Source organism: Eleutherodactylus coqui, chromosome 4 (assembly GCF_035609145.1).
Source record: "Eleutherodactylus coqui strain aEleCoq1 chromosome 4, aEleCoq1.hap1, whole genome shotgun sequence".
In the NCBI taxonomy this organism is placed as follows: domain Eukaryota; kingdom Metazoa; phylum Chordata; class Amphibia; order Anura; family Eleutherodactylidae; genus Eleutherodactylus; species Eleutherodactylus coqui.
This window is the reverse complement of record NC_089840.1, coordinates 276,417,074-276,443,003: the sequence shown is the minus strand read 5'-3', so window position 1 is coordinate 276,443,003 and position 25,930 is coordinate 276,417,074. Positions and strand designations below refer to the sequence as shown.

Genomic DNA, 25,930 nt, shown 5'->3' with positions numbered 1-25,930 from the left:
CCGCCGAAGCGACTGTGGTCCCTGCCACTGCTCTGCTCATGGCATTCTGTCTGCTGCCACTACTCCGCTCATCGGACTGTGACCACTGCCGCACTGATCCTCTGCTCCCCATCACCACTGCTCTGCTGGTAGTGTTGCCACCACCGCTGCTGCATTCATCCTGTGGCCACCGATGCTGCTTTGCTCATCTGAGTGTGACTGCCGATGCTGCTCCACTCAGCCAATGCTGTTGCTCCTGTCACTCATCAGGCCAGCTTTGCTGCAAAAGCCATCCGCCACTGTGACTGTTTTCTCCTCAGTGGCTCACATACCATGGCAGTGCTGGGGGGACAGGGACACAGACTCCAGGGTTGCGGGTGACAGATCAGTGCTGGGGGGACGAGGACACTGACTCTGCGGCTGCAGGTGACAACGCAGAAGGCAGAGCACACACAGCAGCAGGGACCGCACATTGTTAGAGTCTCCGCAGCTTGCAATTGACTGTCAATCGGAAGCTAAGGGCTTGTTTGGGGGCGTTAACTCCTGCTAACCCAGCTCAGCTTCTAGCTTCCGGTGGCGTCAAGATACAATAATACTGTAGCCTGGGACCTCCACAAGTGTGCTGCTTAACACAGTCAGCCCATGGGGAGATCTCTGCAGGGACACACACAGCACAGCAGGGGGAGGCAGAGATACTATTTCAGCAGGCATTGCAGAGGCCTTCCACCCTGTGGCTGAAAGCACCAAGAGCCAGCTTAACCCCTCACACTCCAGAGCGCTTCCATCCCAGCAGCTTCAGCAATGGTCTCCCTTAACCACTAACTCCTCTCTACTACACAGCTCAGCAGAGGGACACACAACTAACCCCTCACTGTATGGAGTGGAAGATGAGTGGGATTGGAAAGAGAGAGATACAACACATAGGCCATCATCTAGTACAAGATCTCCACAGGCGTAATAACATCAGTATCAGAGGTCTCCCTGAGTATTACTACCTGTGTAGTTTTGTCCTGTGCAGGGAGGCCAGAGAAAACACCATTAATATCCTTTCATTAATTCACTACCTACCATAATGCATCAAAACAGGTAAGAATCAATGGGCATCTGTCACCCCCCTTCCCGATCTGGAATGGAACAAGACAGGTGTGCCCCTTATTACTATATATATATATATTGATGGTATCCTTGGCCAATGCCATCAGGCGTACTGCTTCAGTCAAAGGAGTAACAGTAGGGAAACAGGAGCATAAGCTATCCCTTTTTGCAGATGATTTTTTAATATATGTCCCAAATTCTGGAATAGGATGACTCATGATGTAGCATCACCGGACGCATGTGCAGTGGTTAATTGCATGTGCTGAAATGGACCCTGGGATCGGATCCTTTGGTGATTGGGCATCATAAACCTGTCCTACCATATTATGGTGAGGAAGTTGTGCTGCTGGCAATCTTCTGTTTATTGTTCCGAAATCCTAGAATAGGCCTTTCTGTGCTTTTACAGGAATTTGCTACATACAGCATCAACACACAAAAGTCAGAAATACTAAATATATCTATTCCCCCAGATTAACCTAGCACCTCCAAGAATTATTCCGTTTTCAGTGGAAGAGCTCCTCCCTAAAATATTTGCGAATTCAGACTTCAGCAACCCCTAAATTATAAACCCCTTATACAGACTTTAGAGTCAGAACTCAAAGGATGGCAAAAACTTCTGCCCTCCTGATTTGGAAGAATTAATGCACTCAAAATGCATAGTCGGACCAAAATCATATATTTTTCAGTAAGCTATGGGTGAAGATGGAACAAGATCTAAATATTTTTCAGATACAAGGGGCTTTCTGGATTCCTCAGGGACTCGATTGGGACAGAATGGAAGCTTCAATTCTATTAACCATTTTGCTTAACACGGGGAGCCGAATTCTAAGACAGTGCCATGTGATTTCACAACCTTGGTCTCTCACTCCATTAATGGGTAATCCCCAGTTACTAACTTCTTTACCACAATACTACCTTTCATTCCACCCAAAAATGACTTCCCTACAGGTGTGAGATGTCATGGGCCCAGGGGTGTGAGATTCTTCTTGAAGTTAAGGTTAACCCTAATCTACCAACTGGATCTTGGTCCAATATTTTCACACCTTAACTCCAAGATCATATTTAACAGTAGATCTTACCCCTTTTGAGTAGCACCTGATGCACCTACATATGTGATTGCTACAATATGAACAGATTGAGAGCTTTGAACGTAGCTGGGGGGGGGGGGGGTAGGTGAGAGAGCATTGGGTTGGTCTTTCTCTGGAGAGCTCTGGTCTAAATCCTATATACTGTCTTATAAAATGACTGTATCAAGTAGGCTACAAGAGCTCAACTTTAAAATAGTCTCACACTTGTACAGACCCCAACCAAACTACACAAAATGTTTCCCTCTGCATCAGAACAATGCTGGAGGTACTTGTCAGACTCTGGTTCAATGTTGCACATTTGGTGGGATTGTCTGCTTATAGCTCCCTTACGGCAGGACATCTCTAGGTTATATTGGGCGGTATGTACTTCAATTGATATCACCCCAGAAATGGCACTTTTGTCCATGTTCCAGGGTCAATATCTAAAAATAAAAAAGCATTGTTAGGATATTTTATCATGGCAATGTGACAAATCATTCCCAGATACTCAAAACAAAGTAATGCAATCCTGAGAATAGCATGGGTAGAAGCAATTGATGTCATAAAACTAAGATGCTCTGATTTTGAAAAGGAATGTACAAATTTCTACACTACCTGGGTAGTATGGATAGGTGTTCAAGATTCACCATCTCTCTCTAACTGGCTAGCAAACGGAATTGTACAGTAATAGGAGATACTCCATCTATACATCTATTTAAGCACCCAATAGACCATCCCTGTTCAGGACTCGCAGTCCACATCTTCAAAGCTGCTGCTTCTTTTTTTTCTTCTTCTTCCTTTTCTGCTTCTCTACTCTTCATCTTCCTTATTCCTAGGTACCCTGCTATATTACCTTCCCCCTCTACCCCGCCAACACTTTTTTTTTTTACATTTCTTTTCAAACTTAGTTACTTGGTTTCTTACTTTAATTTATCTTTGGATTGCATGCAACCAAGCAACAGGAGAATAACACCATAGGCTGAGCCCTTTCCGGTTATCACAACCAGCGCCTCAGGTATATTCATACTTGAGAGGGAAATTCGGAGAGGTGGCATATGTCACCAACAAAATCACCAATTTACATGAAAATTTGAGTCAATTGTTATTAAGCAAAAGACAAAAGGACAAGTTACACAATTTATATCATCACAACTTATATGTTAAATCTTTGATATTTTATTGCATGTTTCTTGTATTACCCTTAAAGTTTCAATAAAAATCTTTTGAATACAAAACATTTCTCACATTCTTAACGTAAAAATGAATTCTCTCTTGTGTGAATTCACAGATGAGTAAGAGTCGGTTTCTGCTTAAAATATTTTGCACAATCAGAACATGAATATGGCTTGTCCTCTGTGTGAACTGTCTGATGTACAGCAATATGTGATTTCTGCTTAAAGGGGTTGTCTCACGAAAGCAAGTGGGGTTAAGTACTTCTGTATGGCCATATTAATGCACTTTGTAATATATATCGTGCATTAAATATGAGCCATACAGAAGTTATTCACTTACCTTCCCTGCGCTGGCGTCCCCGTCTCCATGGCTCCGTCTAATTTCAGCGTCTAATCTCCCGATTAGACGCACTTGCGCAGAAGGGTCTTCTCCCATCTCTTCGGTCCGGCACGAGCGGCATTCTGGCTCCGCCCCTTCTACGCGTCATTGCGTAGCAACGCCCCATCACGTGTGCCGATTCCAGCCAATCAGGAGGCTGGAATCGGCACATGTGACGGGGCGGAGCTACGCGATGACGCGTAGAAGGGGGCGGAGCCAGAATGCCGCTCGTGCCGGACCAAAGAGATGGGAGAAGACCCTTCTGCGCAAGCGCGTCTAATGGGGAGATTAGACGCTGAAATTAGACGGAGCCATGGAGACGGGGACGCCAGCGCAGGGAAGGTAAGTGAATAACTTCTGTATGGCTCATATTTAATGCACGATATATATTACAAAGTGCATTAATATGGCCATACAGAAGTACTTAACCCCACTTGCTTTCGCGAGACAACCCCTTTAAAACAGTTTCCATATTCCTAAAATGAATTAGGCTTCTCCTCTGTATGTATTTTTTCATGTTTCTTATTTATATGTGAAAGATTTCCTGTATTTAGAACATTAAAGTAGCTTCTCTACCCTGTATGAATTCCCTGATGTTTAACAAGACTTGATTTTCGGTTAAAACATTTCCCACATTCAGAACATGAATATGGCTTCTCCACTCTATGAATTCCCTGATGTCTAACAAGATAGGATTTTCGGTTAAAACATTTCCCACATTCAGAACATGAAAATGGCTTCTCCCCTGTGTGAATACTCTGATGTAACACAAGATTTGACTTTTGGTTAAAACATTTTCCGCATTCAGAACATGAATATGGCTTCTCCCCTTTGTGAATACTCTGATGCTTAACAAGAGTTGACTTTTGGTTAAAACATTTCCCGCATTCAGAACATGAATATGGCTTCTCCCCTGTGTGAATTCTCTGATGCTTAACAAGAGTTGATTTTCCGTTAAAACATTTCCCACATTCAGAACATGAATATGGCTTCTCCACTGTGTGAATTCTCTGATGTAACACAAGAGTTGATTTTCGGTTAAAACAGTTCCCACATTCAGAACATGAATATGGCTTCTCCCCTGTGTGAATTCTCTGATGTAACACAAGAGTTGATTTTTGGCTAAAACAGTTCCCACATTCAGAACATGAATATGTCTTCTCCCCTGTGTGAACTGTTTGATGCTTGACATCTGTTTTGTACATTTTTTTTTGTTTAACAATATGTAATGAATCAGAAGATGGAACCTGTTTAGAAGAATCAGAAGATAGATTTTTGCTATGAAGTACTGAGGATATATTTGTGATAATAGGAGGCTCTTCATATGTATTTTGTATGATACCAGGATCTTCCGCTTTCAAATCCTTTGATATCAAATGTCCCTTGGAGCTCCTGGGTTTTTCATCTGCCAAGAATAAAATGGATTTTAATATTTTTGAATCTATATATATATATATATATATATATATATATATATATATAAAGACGAAAGCCCTCACTGACTAACTCACTGACTGACTCGCCACTAATTCTCCAACTTCCCAATGTTGTAGAAACATGAAATTTGGAGCAAGCATAGATTATCTCCAAAATAGGAAAAGTAAAAGGGGTCCCAACTCGATTATTCAATTCTAGCGCAAAAGAATTAGTGTTGAAATTTTACGTACGGAATCTAATGCTCTCACTTCCCAACGTCATAGAAATTTGAAATTTGGCACGAGCATTGATTATGTCATAACTAGGAAAAGCTAATGGGTCCCAGCTCGATTATTCAATTCTAAATGCTAAAGAATTAGCGTCCAAATTTTACGTACGGAATCTAATTCTCTCACTTTATGATGTCATAGAAACGTGAAATTTGGCACAAGCATTGATTATGTCATATATAGAAAAAGTTAATAAGTTCCAACTCAATTATTTAATTCTAGCTCAAAAGAACTGACGTCCAAATTTTACGTACGGAATCTAATTCTCTCACTTCCCAATGTCATAGAAACTTGAAATTTGGCACGAGCATTGATTATGTCATACATAGGAAAATTTAATAGGTACCAACTCGATTCTTTAATTCTAAGCGCAAAAGAGTTAGCGTCCAAATTTTACATACGGAATCTAATTCTCTCACTTCTCGATGTCATAGAAATTTGAAATTTGGCACGGGCATTGATTGTCATAAATAGGAAAAGCTAATGGGTCCCAACGCAATTATTCAATTCTAAGCGCAAAAGAATTAGAGTCCAAATTTTACATATGTAATCTAATTGTCTCACTTCCTGATGTCATTTTATATAAAGGAAACGTTGCATGGTTACCTCCACATGGTGTTTCCTGGGTAACGCAAAGAACCATGCAAAATGGTGAAAAGTTTTTTTTCCTTGGTATCCCTAAAGTAACGACGACTTCATAAGATTTTCCGTGTAAACACCAGATAAACACCAGTACCAAATTACCTCGGGCGAAGCCGGGTATATCAGCTAGTATAACAATATCGGGGTCGGGCGGAAAACAATATGGCATAGCTCAAAGAGATGAATTCCCGAACAGATATGTCTGATACTTGAGTGATTTAGGTCTCCCTGTATAGGAGAAGTCATCCGCTCACTCTGAATGCCTTGGTTGGGGACAGCCATACACACAGAATATTTAGTATAGGCGGACTTGGAGTATAGTGGCCAGGGACACCAGGATGGGCGCGGTTTGTAGGAAAGCAAGGATTTTTTGTTATCCAAGGTCCGAGGCCTGGAGCGACAAAAGAAACAAAACTGAAGCCTTTTCTTCTGTACAGAACCACACATGGCTGGCTTTGTTTTGTGGTAAATGAGAACTCTTACCAACAGCAGCTTCAGAAATAATATTGGCTAGTCAAGAATGGGTGATGAAAATCAGTGCCACCTTGGATAAGGACAAAGGAGAAGCAGTTCTGCAGCATCCCCATGGGCTGTAGCCACATGAGACTCTGCTTCCCTCCAGCAGTGGTTTCCCAAGCTGTAGGGAGGCCTGCAAAAAAGGAGAAAATTGAACTGTCTCCCATAGGGAAGTCTTCATACCACCCAGAAATATGCCACGCCAAGGAGCATAGGCTAGGGGGCTTGGTATAGGTAGAGAGGTCTCGGTGGGTAGAGGGGTTGGAAGTGAAGTGAAGGAAGATGGTTGTAGTGCCAGTGGTAAGAAGAAAGGGGAAGAAAGAAAGGGAGGAGAGAATACTTACCTCAGTGGAGTGAATACTCACCTAACCGCCATAGACAGTAGAGCTCTGAGACTCTAAGCTAAAATTGATTAGCTAGTTTGTGCAGGAGGTGTGTAGCTGGAAGGAAGAGGTAACACTCTTTTTTGCTTAGTGTCCACCTCTTAGTGGCAGTAGCTATGCCCCTGGTCTTCAGCTGTGTCTCCCAATGCAATGGTCGAGAAATAACGTTTTTTAAATTAGAATTATAAAAATCTAAAGTAAAATAAAAAAAATCTACAAATTGTTATCACTACATCCATAAATCTCTACTGTGAGGTACTGAGGGGCGTGATAGTGGATGGTCACTATGTCACCCCTAGGTTCCGTTATTATGCCTAGTGGGGCCGGAGGAAGTCCATGTCCCGCTGTTTGAGACATGAAAATGCAGGAGTGCAATGTAATCTCCAGACAGTAGTTGCTGGAGGTCTTGTCTTTAAAAGTCTTTGGGCCTGGATTTTTGGAATGGATGTCAGGTTGGTAGGGGGGTCATCTATTCCACTTCCTCTACTCCAGGTTATGTGCATGGTCAATCAGCACAGGTGCTGAGGCTGGGCCAGAAAGAGGTGAATATAAATAGCAGTGTGCACTGACACAGGAGAGACTGGATGGCTGCTGGACCCAGGCAGACCGAGATACCTGCTGGAGGTAAAAGCCCTGCTGTGTGGTGCACCTGCTGAACGTGACCTGTACAAGGAGGGACTGCCTATTATCCTATTGCTGGACCGTTTTCTTGCCTCAAGCTAAGGCTGGATTTGTTTTTAATTTCTGGACTGAAATAAACGCAGGTCACGCCTGCACAGGGACTTTAAATACTTGTCTCAGTCTCTGACTGCCACAAACCTCACACTCTACCGAGCTGTCTTCCCACACATGGTGTTTCGGATGCAGGCAAGCAATATGCAGTCTTAAAGAGACATACGCAAAGAATTGACCCCTGTGGCTAACATGCTATGTCCCGGGTAAAAGACGCTGGTGCCCTACCTAAGACGACTGCTGCCATGGAGGACCTGGTCCGACTGCTGGTGCAGGTTAGTCTACAGCAACAAAACGCCCATGCAGAGGCAAGACAGGTACAGCAAGAGACTAATCATCTGCTAATGGAACAAATTGCGACCCTGCGAGAGGCGGTGATGATACAACGGCCTGCAAGTCAGAGCACCCACTCACAGGGGGCCCAAGGAAAACAACCAACCACAAGGGCCACGGTGCAAGCGTCGCTGCAGAAGATGACTGCCGCAGATGACGTGGAAGCCTACCTTAAAGTCTTCGAGAGGATTGCGGAATGAGAAGGGCTGCCGACGGCCTAAGTGAATTGGACTCCCGTAACTACACCAAACTGAAGGCAGAAATCCTGTACATGCCTGGAGGTACTCGGAGAGCCTACCAGCGCGGTCCCAGATGCATGACTTAATACACCTTGTCTCCAGGTGGCTTCAGCCAGAGAACTGTACTCCTGCTCAAATGGTAGAGAGGATAGTTTTGGATATCTTCCACCGTTCCTTGCGGTGCAGCGTTGGGTGGGACAGGCTGGGCCGACTGACGCCAACCACCACGTGAATCTGGTTGAGAGGTACTGTGCCACGGAGGAACTGTTACAAGCATCTACCAGACGGGGCCGCGACAGAGAGGCTAAGGGTTCCAGTCGAGTTGGTAAGACTATACCATGTGGGCCTATGTGATAGAAGGGAGGGGGCTCAGGGGGCCAGCCAGCAGTTGGCCCACATCAGGGCGCTCGAGAGCGGGACCCCGGAAGCCTACGATGTCACAAATGGGGTCATGTTGAGGCACACTGCCCCCTAGGCTCCGAGCCCATGGACTGCAGCTCCAAGTGGAGGGTCTCCCTCTATGCATGCCGCGTGCTAGCAATCAGCCAGAGCTAGCCATCAAAAACCTGTCCGGGGATGAGTCGCAGGTATGTTCAGTGAACATTGGGGACTTTCTGGTACAGGCTTTGCTGGACTCCGGAAGCCTTGTGACACTAGTGTATGGTTCGCTGGTTAACTCAACGTCTTACAATGGAGGCCGAGAGCTGTTTCAGATGTTCTCCGGCACTGGTATTCCCAAAGAGATCCTTACCGATCAGGGGACTCAGTTTATGTCAAAAGTAATGAGAGAGATGTGTAAGCTTCTAAAGATTAAACAACTGCGTACCTCAGTATATCACCTGCAAACTGAAGGCCTGGTCAAAAGGTTTAATAAAACTTTGAAGAGTATGTTAAAAAGGGTGGTTAGCCAAGATGGGAAGGATTGGGATTGTTTGTTGCCAGCCTTGATGTTCGCAATACGTGAGGTTCCCTAATGCTCCACAGGTTTCTCTTCGTTTGAACTGCTGTATGGTAGACACCCACGTGGTCTCCTCGACCTCGTCAAAGAAACTTGAGAAAGTGAACACACCCCCTACAAAAGTGTTGTAGAACATATTTCAGTAATGCACGACAGGATAGCAGCTGTCATGCCCATTGTGAAGGAACACTTGGAACAGGCACAAGTGGCACAGAGTCGAGTCTATAACAGGTCGGCCAAATTCAGAACCTTTTGCCCGGGAGATAGGGTGTTAGTTTTGGTGCCTACAGTAGAGAGCAAGTTCTTAGCCAAATGGCAGGGGCCCTATGAGGTGCTTGAGCGCATAGGAGAAGTCAATTATAAAGTGTACCAACCTGGCAGGAGGAGGCGGGAGCAGGTATACCATGTGAATTTGCTTAAATCATGGAAAGAACAAGAGTCTCTGGCAGCTGTGAATGCGCCGAGCAGCCAGGTTTTTGTGAAGTCCATGGACAAAGCTCCTGAAGTGGCTATGTCAGGGTCCCTATCTAGGGTGCAGAAACAGGAGGCAAAGGAGTTTGTGCTTCGAAACATGGATGTGTTTTCGGAACTACCGGGACGTACGTCAGTGATCAAACATGACATTGTCACAGAACCTTACATGCGGGTCCGGGTGAAACCCTACAGAATTCCTGAAGCACGTAGACAGGCTATATTAGAGGAAGTAAAAAAGATGTTGGACCTTGGGGTCAGTGAAGTGTCAAAAAGTGATTGGTCTAGTCCCATTGTCCTGATTCCTAAGCCTGATGGCACCTTGAGGTTTTCCAATGACTTCAAGAAGTTGAACGAAGTCTCTTAGTTTGACTCCTACCCGATGCCATGAGTAGATGAGCTAATAGAAAGGCTAGGACATGCTAGCTTCTTCTCTACCTTGGACTTGACTAAAGGGTATTGACAGGTACCACTTACTGATGAGGCCAAAGAGAAGACTGCCTTTGCTACTCCTGAGGGACTCTTCCAGTATGTCTGCCTACCTTTTGGGCTACATGGGGCCCCAGATACTTTCCAAAGAATGATGGATATCCTGAGACCTCACCGTCGGTATGTCTCCGCCTATTTAGATGACATCATTATATTTAGTAATGACTGGGAGAGTCACTTGGCAAAAGTACAGGCGGTAGTTGATTACCTCAGGAATGCAGGGTTAACGGCAGACCCCAAGAAGTGTACGTTGGGAGTGGAAGAAGCACGTTATTTGGGGTACATAATAGGAAAAGGAGTTATTAAGCCCCAAATTAATAAAGTAGAGGCCATCCAAAACGGGCCCCAACCATTGACTAAGAAACAGGTGAGAGCGTTTCTAGGGATTGTAGGCTGCTACCGCAGGTTCATCCCTAGCTTCGCCACCATATCAGCGCCCTTGACAGAGCTAACAAAGGGAAGAAGTTCCACTATGATCAAGTGGAATGCCATGGCCGAGCAGGCATTTCGGAAGATAAAGTCAGCACTGTGTAGAGAGCCGGTCTTAATTACTCCCGACTTCAGCAAAACATTCGTAGTACAGACAGATGGTTCTGATGTAGGTGTGGGGGCTGTCCTTTCCCAAGTGGTAAGAGGTGAGGAGCACCCAGTCACCTGTCTTAGTAGGAAACTTACCCCCGCACAGAGAAATTATAGCACTGTGGAAAGAGAGTGTCTGGCGATAAAGTGGGCTTTAGAGTCCCTACGGTATTATCTGCTAGGACGACATTTCAGATTGGTGACAGACCACTCCCCTCTCACCTGGATGAGTCAGGCCAAACAGCGAAACACTCGGGTGACGAGGTGGTTCCTTACTTTACAAAACTTTAAATTTGTTGTAGAGCACAGGGCTGGTAAGCTACAAGGAAATGCCGATGTGTTGTCCCGAACCCACTACTTGGTTAGTAAAAATGTTCGCCCCTACGGGTTTGAGCAGAGGGGGAGGGTATGTGAGGTACTGAGGGGCGTGATAGTGGATGGTTGCTACGTCACCCCTAGGTTCCGTTATTATGCCTAGTGGGGCTGGAGGAAGTCCATGTCTCGCTGTTTGAGACATGAAAATCCAGGAGTGCAATGTAATCTCCAGACAGTAGTTGCTAGAGGTCTTGTCTTTAAAAGTCTTTGGGCCTGGATTTTTGGAATGGATGTCAGGTGGGTAGGGGGGCCATCTATTCCACTTCCTCCACTCCAGGTTATGTGCACGGTCAATCAGCACAGATGCTGAGGCTGGGCCAGGAAGAGGTGAATATAAATAGCTGTGTGCACTGACACAGGAGAGACTGGATGGCTGCTGGACCCAGGCAGCCTGAGATACCTGCTGGAGGTAAAAGCCCTGCTGTATGGTGCACATGCTGAACGTGACCTGTACAGGCAGGGACTGCCTATTATCCTATTGCTGTCCTGTTGTTTTCTTGCCTCAAGCTAAGGCTGGCTTTGTTTTGATTTTCTGGACTGAAATAAATGCAGGTCACGCCTGCACTGGGACTTTAAATACTTGTCTCCGTCTCTGACTGCCGCAAACCCCGCACTCTACCTAGCCGTCTTCCCACACTACTTAGGTCTCCGTCAGAAAGGAAAAAATAGGCAGTGGAGAAATTGCATTATTTTTGATCACTGCAAGAAAAAAATTGAATGAAAAGCTATCAAAAAGTTATATGTTCCCCAAAATGGGACCAATGCAAACTACACGTCAACCAATAATATATAAATAAATTAAAAAAGCGAGCCATCACACAGTCCTATGAGCGGAAAAATGAAAATAATAATGAGGGTAAGATATAGCGTTAGAAAGACATTTTTTCTAAAAAAGGTATTTAATTTTTCATCATTACTACATATAAAAGAGCTGCATGAATTTAGTATCCCTGTACTCGGACTGACCCTCAGAATAAAGTCATCATTTTTACTGCAACATGAAAACCGCAGAAATGACCCCCCACCCCAAAGGGGTGCAGCTGTGGTTCTTTTCCCACTTTGCCCACTTGGAGATTTTTAAAAGGAATGCAAGTTCATATTCCTTATGGGGACTAAAAAAAAATTGTGAGAATAAGTTTTTAAAATTACTAAAATAAATAAAAAGTAATATTTGAAGGCCGACCTTTCAATGTATCGCATTATCTACCTTGTACAATGAACGTCAGCAGAAAAAATACATATAATTTCTCTTCTTTGGTCGCCCCGTCTCCAAGAAAAAAATGTAACAAAAAGCAATCAATAAGTCGCATGTATTCTAAAACAGAAACTCCAGGACGTCTCGCACAAAATGAGTTTTGCACAATAGTGTCGACAGAAAAATACAAATGTTATGGCAGTCAGAAGATGATGACAGAAAATAATATATAAAAATAAATATCTTTGAAAAAATAAAAGTAGTACAAAAAACCGATATAAGTTGGCATTATAGTAATCATTCTACGCCGTAGAAACAAGACGCGCTCAAAGATGACGGAATTTCATTTTTTTCCCATTTCCCTCCACTAACAATTATTAAAAAGTTTTTCAGTACATTATATGATACCACTGAAAACTACGAGTCATCCTGCAAACAGCAAGCCCTCAGACATACATGTCAGGGAAAATAATAGAGTCATGAGTTTTCAAAACAGGGAATGAAAAAACAAAAATGGAAAAAAGGGCTGCGTCCTTAAGGGGTTAATATGGATTTAAGAAAAAGCTGCTATTTGGAGTCTCCATGTGCCGGACTGAAAGTGTTACACTTCATGTGATTTAAATGTTCCCTTAATTCTTTGAGTAGCGAATAATGAAAACAATGCGAAGATTGTCTTTGGCTGAATAAGTGAATATACAGCTGAAACCCCGACAACACAGACTCTTCCCTACATGCAGTCTCACCTGGAGGGTCATCTGTAGGGATCCCCTCCTTACACGGCTGATCCCCCCTCACATGTGTCTCTGTAGCATCAATTGGGATCGGATCTTCCTCCAGTTTCACCAGCTGGGAAATAAATATTGTAAAAGTCATCACACGGTTGGAGAAGTTGTGTGGAAGGTCTTATATGTAGAGATGAGCGAGCACCAAAATGCTCGGGTGCTCGTTACTCGAGACGAACTTTTCGCGATGCTCGAGGGTTCATTTCGAATAACGAACCCCATTGAAGTCAATGGGCGACCCGAGCATTTTTGTATATCGCCGATGCTCGCTAAGGTTTTCGTTTGTGAAAATCTGGGCAATTCAAGAAAGTGATGGGAACGACACAGCAACAGATAGGGCAGGCGAGGGGCTACATGTTGGGCTATATCTCAAGTTCACAGGTCCCACTATTAAGCCACAATAGCGGCAAGAGTGGCCCCCCCCCCCCAACAACTTTTACTTCTGAAAAGCCCTCATTAGCAATGCATACCTTAGCTAAGCACCACACTACCTCCAACAAAGCACAATCACTGCCTGCATGACACTCCGCTGCCACTTCTCCTGGGTAACATGCTGCCCAACCCCCCCCCCCCACGACCCAGTGTCCACAGCGCACACCAAACTGTCCCTGCCCAGCCTTCAGCTGCCCTCATGCCACGCCACCCTCATGTCTATTTATAAGTGCGTCTGCCAGAGGAACCGCAGGCACACACTGTAGAGGGTTGGCACGGCAAGGCAGCGACCCTCTTTAAAAGGGGCGGGGCGATAGTCCACAATGCTGTACAGAAGCAATGAGAAATCCAATCCTGTGCCACCTCCATCTGGAGCTGCACACGTGGGCATAGCAATGGGGAACCTATGTGCCACACACTATTCATTCTGTCAAGGTGTCTGCATGCCCCAGTCAGACCGCGGTTTTTTATAAATAGTCACAGGCAGGTACAACTCCGCAATGGGAATTCCGTGTGCACCCACAGCATGGGTGGCTCCCTGGAACCCACCGGCAGTACATAAATGTATCCCATTGCATTGCCCATCACAGCTGAGGTAATGTTGTGCTTAATGCAGGTGGTCTTCGGCCCACACTGCATGCCCCAGTCAGACTGGGGTTCTTTAGAAGTGGACACATGCAGTTACAACTCCGTGTGGACCGACAGCATGGGTGGGTGCCAGGAAGCCACAGGCGGTACATAAATATATCCCATTGCAGTGCCCAACACAGCTGATGTAATGCCGTGCTTAATGCAGGTGGGCTTCGGCCCACACTGCATGCCCCAGTCAGACCGGGGTTCTTTAGAAGTGGACACATGCAGTTACAACTCCCTGTGGACCCACGGCATGGGTGACTCCCTGGAACCCACCGGCGGTACATAAATATATCCCATTGCATTGCCCATCACAGCTGAGGTAATGTCATGTTTAATGCAGGTGGGCTTCGGCCCACACTGCATGCCCCAGTCAGAACGGGGTTCTTTAGAAGTGGACACATGCAGTTACAACTCCCTGTGGACCCACGGCATGGGTGGGTGCCAGGAAGCTACCGGCGGTACATTAATATATCCCATTGCATTGCCCATCACAGCTGAGGTAATGTCGTGCTTAATGCAGGTGGTCTTCGGCCCACACTGCATGCCCCAGTCAGACTGGGGTTCTTTAGAAGTGGACACATGCAGTTACAACTCCGTGTGGACCGACAGCATGGGTGGGTGCCAGGAAGCCACAGGCGGTACATAAATATATCCCATTGCAGTGCCCAACACAGCTGATGTAATGCCGTGCTTAATGCAGGTGGGCTTCGGCCCACACTGCATGCCCCAGTCAGACCAGGGTTCTTTAGAAGTGGACACATGCAGTTACAACTCCCTGTGGACCCACGGCATGGGTGACTCCCTGGAACCCACCGGCGGTACATAAATATATCCCATTGCATTGCCCATCACAGCTGAGGTAATGTCATGTTTAATGCAGGTGGGCTTCGGCCCACACTGCATGCCCCAGTCAGAACGGGGTTCTTTAGAAGTGGACACATGCAGTTACAACTCCCTGTGGACCCACGGCATGGGTGGGTGCCAGGAAGCCACCGGCGGTACATTAATATATCCCATTGCATTGCCCATCACAGCTGAGGTAATAATGTCATGTTTAATGCAGGTGGGCTTCGGCCCACAGTGCATGCCCCAGTCAGAGGGCAGGTGAAACCCATTAATCGCTTTGGTTAATGTGGCTTAATTGGTAACTAGGCCTGGAGGCAGCCCAGTAAAAATAAAAATTGGTGGAGGTGAAAGTTTCAACGCTTTAATGAGCATTGAAACGTATAAAAATTGTTTAGAAAAATTATATGACTGAGCCTTGTGGGCCTAAGAAAAATTGCCCGTTCGGCGTGATTATGTGAGGTTTCAGGAGGAGGAGCAGGCGGAGGAGGAGGAATATTATACACAGATAGATGAAGCAAAAAGGTCCCCGTTTTGGATGGTGATAGAGAATGATGCTTCCATCCGCGGGTGCAGCCTACGTATTGTTTAGGTATCGCTGCTGTCCGCTGGTGGAGAAGAGAAGTCTGGGGAAATCCAGGCTTTGTTCATCTTGATGAGTGTAAGCCTGTCGGCACTGTCGGTTGACAGGTGGGTACGCTTATCCGTGATGATTCCCCCAGCCACACTAAACACCCTCTCTGACAAGACGCTAGCCGCAGGACAAGCAAGCACCTCCAGGGCATACAGCGCGAGTTCAGGCCACGTGTCCAGCTTCGACACCCAGTAGTTGTAGGGGGCAGAGGCGTCACCGAGGACGGTCGTGCGATCGGCTACGTACTCCCTCACCATCCTTTTACAGTGCTCCCGCCAACTCAGCCTTGACTGGGGACCGGTGACACAGTCTTGCTGGGGAGCCATAAAGCTGGCAAAGGCCTTGGATAATGTTCCCATTCCTGCGCTGTACATGCTGCCTGATCTCTGCGCCTCCCCTGCTACCTGGGCCGCGGAAATGCGCCTTCGGCCACCAGCGCTGTCGGATGGGAAGTTTACCATCAGTTTGTCCACCAGCGCCCTGTGGTATAGCATCATTCTCGAACCCCTTTCCTCTTCGGTAATGAGAGTGGAAAGGCTCTCCTTATACCGTGGGTCGAGCAGTGTGTACACCCAGTAATCCGTAGTGGCCAGAATGCGTGTAACGCGAGGGTCACGAGAAAGGCATCCTAACATGAAGTCAGCCATGTGTGCCAGGGTACCTGTACGCAACACATGGCTGTCCTCACTCGGAAGATCACTTTCAGGATCCTCCTCCTCCTCCTCCTCCTCCTCTGGCCATACACGCTGAAAGGATGACAGGCAAGCTGCATCTGTACCCTCAGCAGTGGGCCAAGCTGTCTCTTCCCCCTCCACCTCATGCTCCTCCCCCTCCTCCTCTGGCCATACACGCTGAAAGGATGACAGGCAAGCAGCATCTGTCCCCTCAGCAGTGGGCCAAGCTGTCTCTTCCCCCTCCTCCTCATGCTCCTCCCCCTCCTCCTCAACGCGCTGAGATATAGACATGAGGGTGCTCTGACTATCCAGCGACATACTGTCTTCCCCCGCCTCCGTTTCCGATTCCAAAGCGTCTGCCTTTCTGCTTTGCAGGGAACTTCTCAAGAGGCATAGCAGAGGAATGGTGACGCTAATGATTGCAGCATCCCCGCTCAGCATCTGGGTAGACTCCTCAAAGTTTCCAAGGACCTGGCAGATGTCTGCCAACCAGGCCCACTCTTCTGTAAATAATTGAGGAGGCTGACTCCCACTACGCCGCCCATGTTGGAGTTGGTATTCCGCAATAGCTCTACGCTGCTCATAGAGCCTGGCCAACATGTGGAGCGTAGAGTTCCACTGTGTGGGCACGTCGCACAGCAGTCGGTGCACTGGCAGATTAAACCGATGTTGCATTGTCCGCAGGGTGGCAGCGTGCGTGTGGGACTTGCGGAAATGTGCGCAGAGCTGGCGCACATTTCCGAGCAGGTATGACAAGTGGGGGTAGCTTTTCAGAAAGCGCTGAACCACCAAATTAAACACATGGGCCAGGCATGGTACGTGCGTGAGGCTGCCGAGCTGCAGAGCCGCCACCAGGTTACGGCCGTTGTCACACACGACCATGCCCGGTTGAAGGCTCAGCGGCGCAAGCCAGCGGTCGGTCTGCTCTGTCAGACCCTGCAGCAGTTCGTGGGCCGTGTGCCTCTTATCTCCTAAGCTGAGTAGCTTCAGCACGGCCTGCTGACGCTTGCCCACTGCTGAGCTGCCATGCTGCGCGACACCGACTGCTGGCGACGTGCTGCTGCTGACACATCTTGATTGCGAGACAGAGGTTGCGTAGGAGGAGGAGGGTGGTTTAGTGGAGGAAGCATACACCGCCGCAGATACCACCACCGAGCTGGGGCACGCAGTTCGGGGGTGGGTAGGACGTGAGCGGTCCCAGGCTCTGACTCTGTCCCAGCCTCCACTAAATTCACCCAATGTGCCGTCAGGGAGATATAGTGGCCCTGCCCGCCTGTGCTTGTCCACGTGTCTGTAGTTAAGTGGACCTTGGCAGTAACCGCGTTGGTGAGGGCGCGTACAATGTTGCGGGAGACGTGGTCGTGCAGGCCTGGGACGGCACATCGGGAAAAGTAGTGGCGACTGGGAACTGAGTAGCGCGGGGCCGCCGCCGGCATCATGCTTTTGAAAGCCTCTGTTTCCACAAGCCTATAAGGCAGCATCTCCAGGCTGATCAATTTGGCAATGTGCACATTTAACGCTTGAGCGTGCGGGTGCGTGGCGGCGTACTTGCGCTCGCGCTCAAACAGTGGCGCTAGCGACGTCTGGACGCTGCGCTGAGAGACATTGCTGGATGGGGCCGAGGACAGCGGAGGTGAGGGTGTGGGTGCAGGCCAGGAGACGGTAGTGCCTGTGCCCTGAGAGGGGGGTTGGATCTCAGTGGCAGGTTGGGGCACAGGGGGAGAGGCAGTGGTGCAAACCGGAGGCGGTGAACGGCCTTCGTCCCACCTTGTGGGGTGCTTGGCCATCATATGCCTGCGCATGCTGGTGGTGGTGCCTCCCCAGCTGATCTTGGCGCGACAAAGGTTGTACACCACTGTTCGTCGGTCGTCAGGTGTCTCTGTGAAAAACTGCCACACTGTAGAGCACCTTGACCTGTGCAGGGTGGCATGGCGCGAGGGGGCGCTTTGGGAAACAGTTGGTGGATTATTCGGTCTGGCCCTGCCTCTACCCCTGGCCACCGCACTGGTTCGGCCTGTGCCCACACCCTGACTTGGGCCTCCACGTCCTCGGCCGCGTCCACATCCTCTAGGCCTACCCCTACCCCTCAGCATGCTGTATTACCAGTAATGCAGAAACAGAACGCTGTAATTAAATGTGCCGCTTATTGGCCTGTGGTTGGAGGCTGACTTCGCTTACGGAACGCCAGGAAATAATTTGGCGCAAGCCTGCTGTAACACTTAGCTGGCTGCGTATGATTTTGTAGAACTACTACACCCAGCACAGACAGACCCAGAACACTGAGCACAGTCACAGGCAGGCCAAATAGAATTTTTCCCACAAATTTTTTTGCAAAGGTCCACTGCCTATATTCAATCAATAATATGTCTTCTGTCCCTGCCTAAGCACTTCTAGCCCTGGAGTATTACTGCAGGGCGCAATGCTCTGCACGGCCGATATACCAAAAAAAAAAAAAATGTGCAACACTGCAAAAAGCAGCCTCCACAGTACTGCACACAGTTAGATGTGGCCCTAAGAAGGACCGTTGGGGTTCTTGAAGCCTAAAATACTCCTAACGCTCTCCCTATAGCAGCTCCAACAAGATAGCACTGATCCCTGATCTCTGTCAGAATGCATCTGTGGCGAGCCGCGGGAGGGGCCGATTTTTATACTCGGGTGACACCTGATCTCGCCAGCCACTCACTGCAGGGGGGTGGTATAGGGCTTGAACGTCGCAGGGGGAAGTTGTAATGCCTGCCCTGTCTTTCAATTGGCCAGAAAAGCGCGCTAACGTCTCAGAGATGAAAGTGAAAGTAACCCGAACATCGCGTGGTACTCGTTACGAGTAACGAGCATCTCGAACACGCTAATACTCGAACGAGTATCAAGCTCGGATGAGTACGTTCGCTCATCTCTACTTACATGGCCAGAAAAGGTCATTAAAGGGGTTGTCCCGCGGCAGCAAGTGGGTCTATACACTTCTGTATGGCCATATTAATGCACTTTGTAATGTACATTGTGCATTAATTATGAGCCATACAGAAGTTATAAAAAGTTTTTCACTTACCTGCTCCGTTGCTAGCGTCCTCGTTCCCATGGAGCCGACTAATTTTCGCCCTCCGATGGCCAAATTAGCCGCGCTTGCGCAGTCCGGGTCTTCTGCTCTCTTCAATGGAGCCGCTCGTGCAGAATGCCGGCTCCGCGTAGCTCCGCCCCGTCACGTGCCGATTCCAGCCAATCAGGAGGCTGGAATCGGCAATGGACCGCACAGAAGAGCTGCGGTCCACGGAGGAAGCAGACCCCGGCGGCCATCTTCAGCAGGTAAGTATGAAGACGCCGGACCGCCGGGATTCAGGTAAGCGCTGAGCGGTTTGTTTTTCTAACCCCTGCATCGGGGTTGTCTCGCGCCGGACGGGAAGGGGGGGGGGGGGTTAAAAAAAAAAAAAACCCGTTTCGGCGCGGGACAACCCCTTTAATTAGTATGAGGAGTCAGAATGACATGACAGCAGTAGTGATCTGGGCCAAATAGCTGCAGGTCTCCTGTATAACTCCAACCAGTTGCTTCTTTATTCCAACCAGAAGTCTCCACAACCAGAAAATAGTGATAAGATGCAGAGATCTTATGTCTGCGGTCGGCTGTAATCCTGCCATCTCCAGCTTTCTCATTACACAAGTATCAGTCATATAATAAGACTGAATACAAGACCTTCCCAGACGTCCTACAGACCAGAGGGGAGATTTCAGGAGACCTTCTCTCCATCTACCTGCTCATCCTGTGGAAGAAGAGGACGGGGACATCTCTCCGCTGCTGTTCTCTTACTGGATCTACCTGCAGAAAACACAGACAGCCACTGAATTCATTCTCTACATACAAATAATAAAGGCCGTGTGGATTTAGTCCTGTCTATTACCTGGTGATGGGGGGGGCTGGTGGTCCTCCATCATGACGTCCTTGTACAGATCCTTGTGTCCTTCTAAATACTCCCACTCCTCCATGGAGAAATAGACAGTGAAGTCCTGACACCTTATAGGAACCTGACAGCACAATAATACTGTCATCACTCAGACACGTTATACCGCCATAGCGTTACTGTATAATGTCCCAGCATTCTCAGCAGCATCACCTCTCCAGTCAGAAGCTCAATCATCTTGTTGGTGAGTTCTAGGATCTTCTGCTCACTGATCTCCTCCAGTATCAGGGGGTGAGGTGGAGGCCCTGTGATTGGGCTCAGGGGTCTTCCCCACCCATCAGACACCGGGGCCTGACAGCCATCACTAGAAGTCTTCTTCACTACCGTGTAATCCTGTTTATGCAGAGATACATCCATAAATATCCCTGCAGACATTCCCAGAGTCCCTCATGTCTCCAGTTATGGTCAACAATTAGTAAGATTCTCCTCAGATCTGTGTTCACCATCTCCGTTGTTCTACTCAGGAGCAGAAGAACAAAATGATCAGAGTTTTGGTTCTGTTAGATGACAGACAATAATGACCCCCAACAACCTCCAATTGCCTTATAGTAGATCTGTTGGGTTTCCGTCATTCTACCAGAACAACCGGCTCTATTATTTTCCCAGCATTTATGATGAATCGGCAGTAAATCCTCTGCCGTAGATGTGACCAGAGACTGACATAGATATGAATGATGGAACGTGACGTCATCCCCAGAATCTCTCACCTCTCCTGTAAGCTGGAAGAGTATCTCTAGGGTGAGGGTGAATATACTCTCCGCCATCTTGTCCCTCTTCCTTTCCATCCTTGTCGGGTCAATCAGGAATATTATCAGAGATAGAAGATATCAGCCGAGGATCCTGAATGGAGAGAAGAGAAGACAATGTAAACCACCCCAAATCTCTGGATTATAGGGGATTCAAAGATGGCTATAAATAAGGGTGTATTCACACGGGCGATTTTCAGTACGATTTCTGTGTGTTGCGAGATGAACACAAATCACACATGAAAAGAGCCGTTATTTTACATGAGCGATTTTTCTCTCGGACTAAGAGCTTGAGATAGAGAGATCGCAGCACCTTCCTATTTTTGGGTGATATCGCTCATTATTTTCTATGGAACTGAAAACAAAGTTGCCGCACACTGGCGCGCTGTGTGATGTTTATATGTGAATGTTTTACTATTTTTATTTGAACATGCTATATTCACACATGTGAAAATGTGATGTGCAATCGGTGAGTTCAGTATCGGTCCGAGTTTATTAGATCAATCTTGCAGGCGCCGATGTAAGTACAGCCTAAGGGTACATGCACACAGATACTCAAAAAAGTTGCGCCCGAGATCCTCAGCACTTGGCCATCCCATCCATGTGCATCCGATGTGCGGGACACCACACAGTGACCGGTACTGTTCTCAGCTGAGATTCAGACAAGAACGGGACATGCTGACATTTATTTTCACTTGGACTATTCATCCGAATAAACAAACAAGTCTACGTGAATTCACCCCAATCAGATGTAAGGGCGCCTTTTTAACCCGATTTTCGCATCAATTTTTCGATCGGAAAACGGATGTGCGTGTACCCTAAAGATGAGAAACACAAGAACTCGGTAAATAATGGGATTTTTACCGCAGGGTTTGATGATAACAAAACTAATATACACACATATATATTTATGTCCCTGGAGGGAAATTGAACCAGTGAGGTTATGATCGCTCTGATAATACACTGCTATACTTCTGTACTGCAGTGCATCATAGATTATCCTAGTGATCACAGACCCGGACACCATTGAGTGGCATCCGTATGCCATGGCAACCCACTCGCCCTCCACGTTTACATGGTTCTCCAATGGGGGGGCTTTCAAATGCCGCGATCAACATTCATTGCGTCATGTAAGGGGTTAACTGCTGGCATTGATGTTCTCACCGATCCCTGCTGCTGCTGCGGGAAGCCAGCTGGCTGAGAACATCACCCAGCGTGTACATATAAGCCCCGGAGCAGGAAGGGGTTAACCAGGGGGATTTATGACGCTATGAAGATACAACATGTTATCCGCTATTTCTTCCCTAGTGATTTGCTGGAGTCCGGCCGCTGAAGAAGGATCGGGCGGCCAAAACGTGTCCAGCGCTTCCCGCTAAATGCTACAAACAGCACATCCAGCCGGGAGCTGCGAGCCGAGAAGTTCTGGGGGATTTACTGGTTTCAGACGGAAGATTCTGGAGCGCCGAGACGGCGGCTGCACCTCCCAAACCCCAGAGGAGAGTTACATGGCTGCTAATCTCCTGCACCTCCCTGGTGTCTCCACAAGGGGAAGCTGTGACCCCCACATACCTCCATCTGCAGCCGGACAGGAGCCGTGGGGTTGTTCTGTGCTTACAGGACCTGTGATGATGTCACCGTCATGTGATCAGTGTGTGGGAGGAGACAAGGGGTCACATGACCAGGTCTCTCCACTCAGTGGATGCAGGACTCTGCTGTGTGACCTGTCGTTTATGTGTCCCATTAGGATGCATGCAGAGAGTGAATGGAGCAGAGGCGAGCATGTGAGACGGTGGAAGAGAGCCGAGCGTGTGTGAGACGGAGGAGCAGAGCCAAGCATGTGTGAGACGGAGGAGCGGAGCCGAGCGTGTGTGAGACGGAGGAGCAGAGCCGAGCGTGTGCGAAATGGAGGAGCGGACCTGAGCGTGTGCGAGACGGAGAACCAGAGACGAGCGTGTGTGAGACGGAGGAGCAGAGCCAAGCATGTGTGAGACGGAGGAGCGGAGCCGAGCGTGTGTGAGACGGAGGAGCAGAGCCAAGCATGTGCAAGACAGAGGAGCAGAGCCGAGCGTGTGCGAAATGGAGGAGCGGACCTGAGCGTGTGCGAGACGGAGAACCAGAGACCAGCGTGTGCGAGACGGAGGAGCAGACCCGAGCGTGTGCGAGACGGAGAACCAGAGATGAGCGTGTGTGAGACGGAGGAGCGGACCCGAGCGTGTGTGAAATGGAGGAGTGGCCCCGAGCGTGTGCGAGACGGAGGAGCGGACCCGAGCGTGTGCGAGACGGAGAACCAGAGACGAGCGTGTGCGAGACGGAGGAGCGGACCCGAGCGTGTGCGAGACGGAGGAGCGGACCCGAGCGTGTGCGAGACGGAGGAGCGGACCCGAGCGTGTGCGAGACGGAGGAGCGGACCCGAGCGTGTGCGAGACGGAGGAGCGGACCCGAGCGTGTGCGAGACGGAGGAGCGGACCCGAGCGTGTGCGAGACGGAGGAGCGGACCCGAGCGTGTGCGAGACGGAGGAGCGGACCCGAGCGTGTGCGAGACGGAGGAGCGGACCCGAGCGTGTGCGAGACGGAGGAGCGGACCCGAGCGTGTGCGAGACGGAGGAGCGGACCCGAGCGTGTGCGAGACGGAGGAGCGGACCCGAGCGTGTGCGAGACGGAGGAGCGGACCCGAGCGTGTGCGAGACGGAGGAGCGGACCCGAGCGTGTGCGAGACGGAGGAGCGGACCCGAGCGTGTGCGAGACGGAGGACCTGAGACGAGCGTGTGCGAGACGGAGGAGCGGAGCCGAGCGTGTGCGAGACGGAGGAGCGGAGACGAGCGTGTGCGAGACGGAGGAGCGGAGACGAGCGTGTGCGAGACGGAGGAGCGGAGCCGAGCGTGTGCGAGACGGAGGAGCGGAGCCGAGCGTGTGCGAGACGGAGGAGCGGAGCCGAGCGTGTGCGAGACGGAGGAGCGGAGCCGAGCGTGTGCGAGACGGAGGAGCGGAGCCGAGCGTGTGCGAGACGGAGGAGCGGAGCCGAGCGTGTGCGAGACGGAGGAGCGGAGCCGAGCGTGTGCGAGACGGAGGAGCGGAGCCGAGCGTGTGCGAGACGGAGGAGCGGAGCCGAGCGTGTGCGAGACGGAGGACCTGAGACGAGCGTGTGCGAGACGGAGGACCTGAGACGAGCGTGTGCGAGACGGAGGACCTGAGACGAGCGTGTGCGAGACGGAGGAGCGGAGCCGAGCGTGTGCGAGACGGAGGAGCGGAGCCGAGCGTGTGCGAGACGGAGGAGCGGAGCCGAGCGTGTGCGAGACGGAGGAGCGGAGCCGAGCGTGTGCGAGACGGAGGAGCGGACCCGAGCGTGTGCGAGACGGAGGAGCGGAGACGAGCGTGTGCGAGACGGAGGAGCGGAGACGAGCGTGTGCGAGACGGAGGAGCGGAGACGAGCGTGTGCGAGACGGAGGAGCGGAGACGAGCGTGTGCGAGACGGAGGAGCGGAGACGAGCGTGTGCGAGACGGAGGAGCGGAGACGAGTGTGTAATGTACATGTGGCGGACTATATGTCTGTATAATGTATATATTGCAGCTTGTTGGCCATGACGGTGTTGCGGTTTGTTGGCCACGATGTGGAGGCTGACTGGTCGCTCGGCTCCCATTCAGGTTGCTGGTGACACTCTGTGAGGGGTTTCCTGCTGCTGTCGGCACCCATATAGATGCATGTTGGTATTTCCCTCAGTCCTCCTCCTCCTCTGAGAGGTTTATTAGATGGTTTCTCCTCTGGTCTATCAGCAGGTACGGACGGCTGTATCTCCCCCCCCCCCCCCCCCCTCAGCTCTCTGCTGGGTATTGCAGTTCTATTTGGGCATGATGCTTGGAGCTGTCATGTCCTCCCAGTTTGCTGTGCAGCTCTTAGTTAGGTTGCTGTATATTCCCCTCCCTCAGTTATTCACACTGTGGTTCGGTCTCCTCTCTTGCCCCCCTGGTAGGACAGGTAGCTCATTGAGAGGAGTTTACTTGCCCTTATCAGAGCGGTAGTCTGCTTTTTTTATTTTTTTTTTAATTCAAATATTTTTTATTGAATTTTCATCGTCCGAAGACGTTTAAGTAACAATACAAAATACTGAAACCTATCCCAAATAGTCTCTCACGCGCCGCGAGGATAAGTCCGCTGTGCTCTGGATCCACTCTTCTTGTTTGCGAGGAATTTCCATGTGTTGATCCGTGGCATGTTCATTAATTAATTCCGTGACCATGGTGACGCTATTCTCCCTCCCTCTCCCCAAACAACAATTATTTTAGTACTTTTACTATCTTAGTTTCTGAGTGAGGCTCGGTCACACGGGCGTTTTTTCACGCAACTTGCGGATCGCATAACGGATGCGCATCCGCAAATCGCATGACTGGGGCTGATGATTCGCTGAAAAAGCTGCACCTAGCAGTGTTTTCAGTGAAACCGCCCCGCACTGCCCGCTATCCTCTGCCACAACTGTAGCACAGCTGTGGCAGAGGAGAACGATGTTCGCCTATTGAATTCAATGGAGCCGGCAATACAGCTGGCTCCATTGAAAGCAATGGGCTGCCGGCGAGCGCGGGATGAATTTTCGGGAAGGGCTTAAAAATATAAGTAAAATGTGTAGAAAAAAAGTATACTCACCTTTTCCCTGCAGACGGAGTTCAGCCGCGTCTGGCCGGCAGTTCTCCTGAACTGCTCCGTGTAGTATTCAGCAGTAAAATCCCCGCCTGCTGAATGGGCTGCCTCTGATTGGTCACAGCCCTCACCAATCAGAGGCAGCTCTCACTCACCCATTCATGAATGGGTAAGTGAGTGCTGCCTTTGATTGGCTGAGCGCAGGGACCAATCAGAGGCAGCTCTCAGTTGTCATTCAATAGCTGAATATATATACCCTGTTCTTGCTCTATAATTTACTGAATAATCCTAAT

General features: G+C 49.0%; 1 pseudogene; it reads right to left on the bottom strand.

Annotated features, from left to right (window-relative positions):
* LOC136626713 (zinc finger protein 91-like) overlaps window positions 1-25,930 on the bottom strand; it is a 105,073-nt pseudogene that overhangs the window by 46,587 nt on the left and 32,556 nt on the right.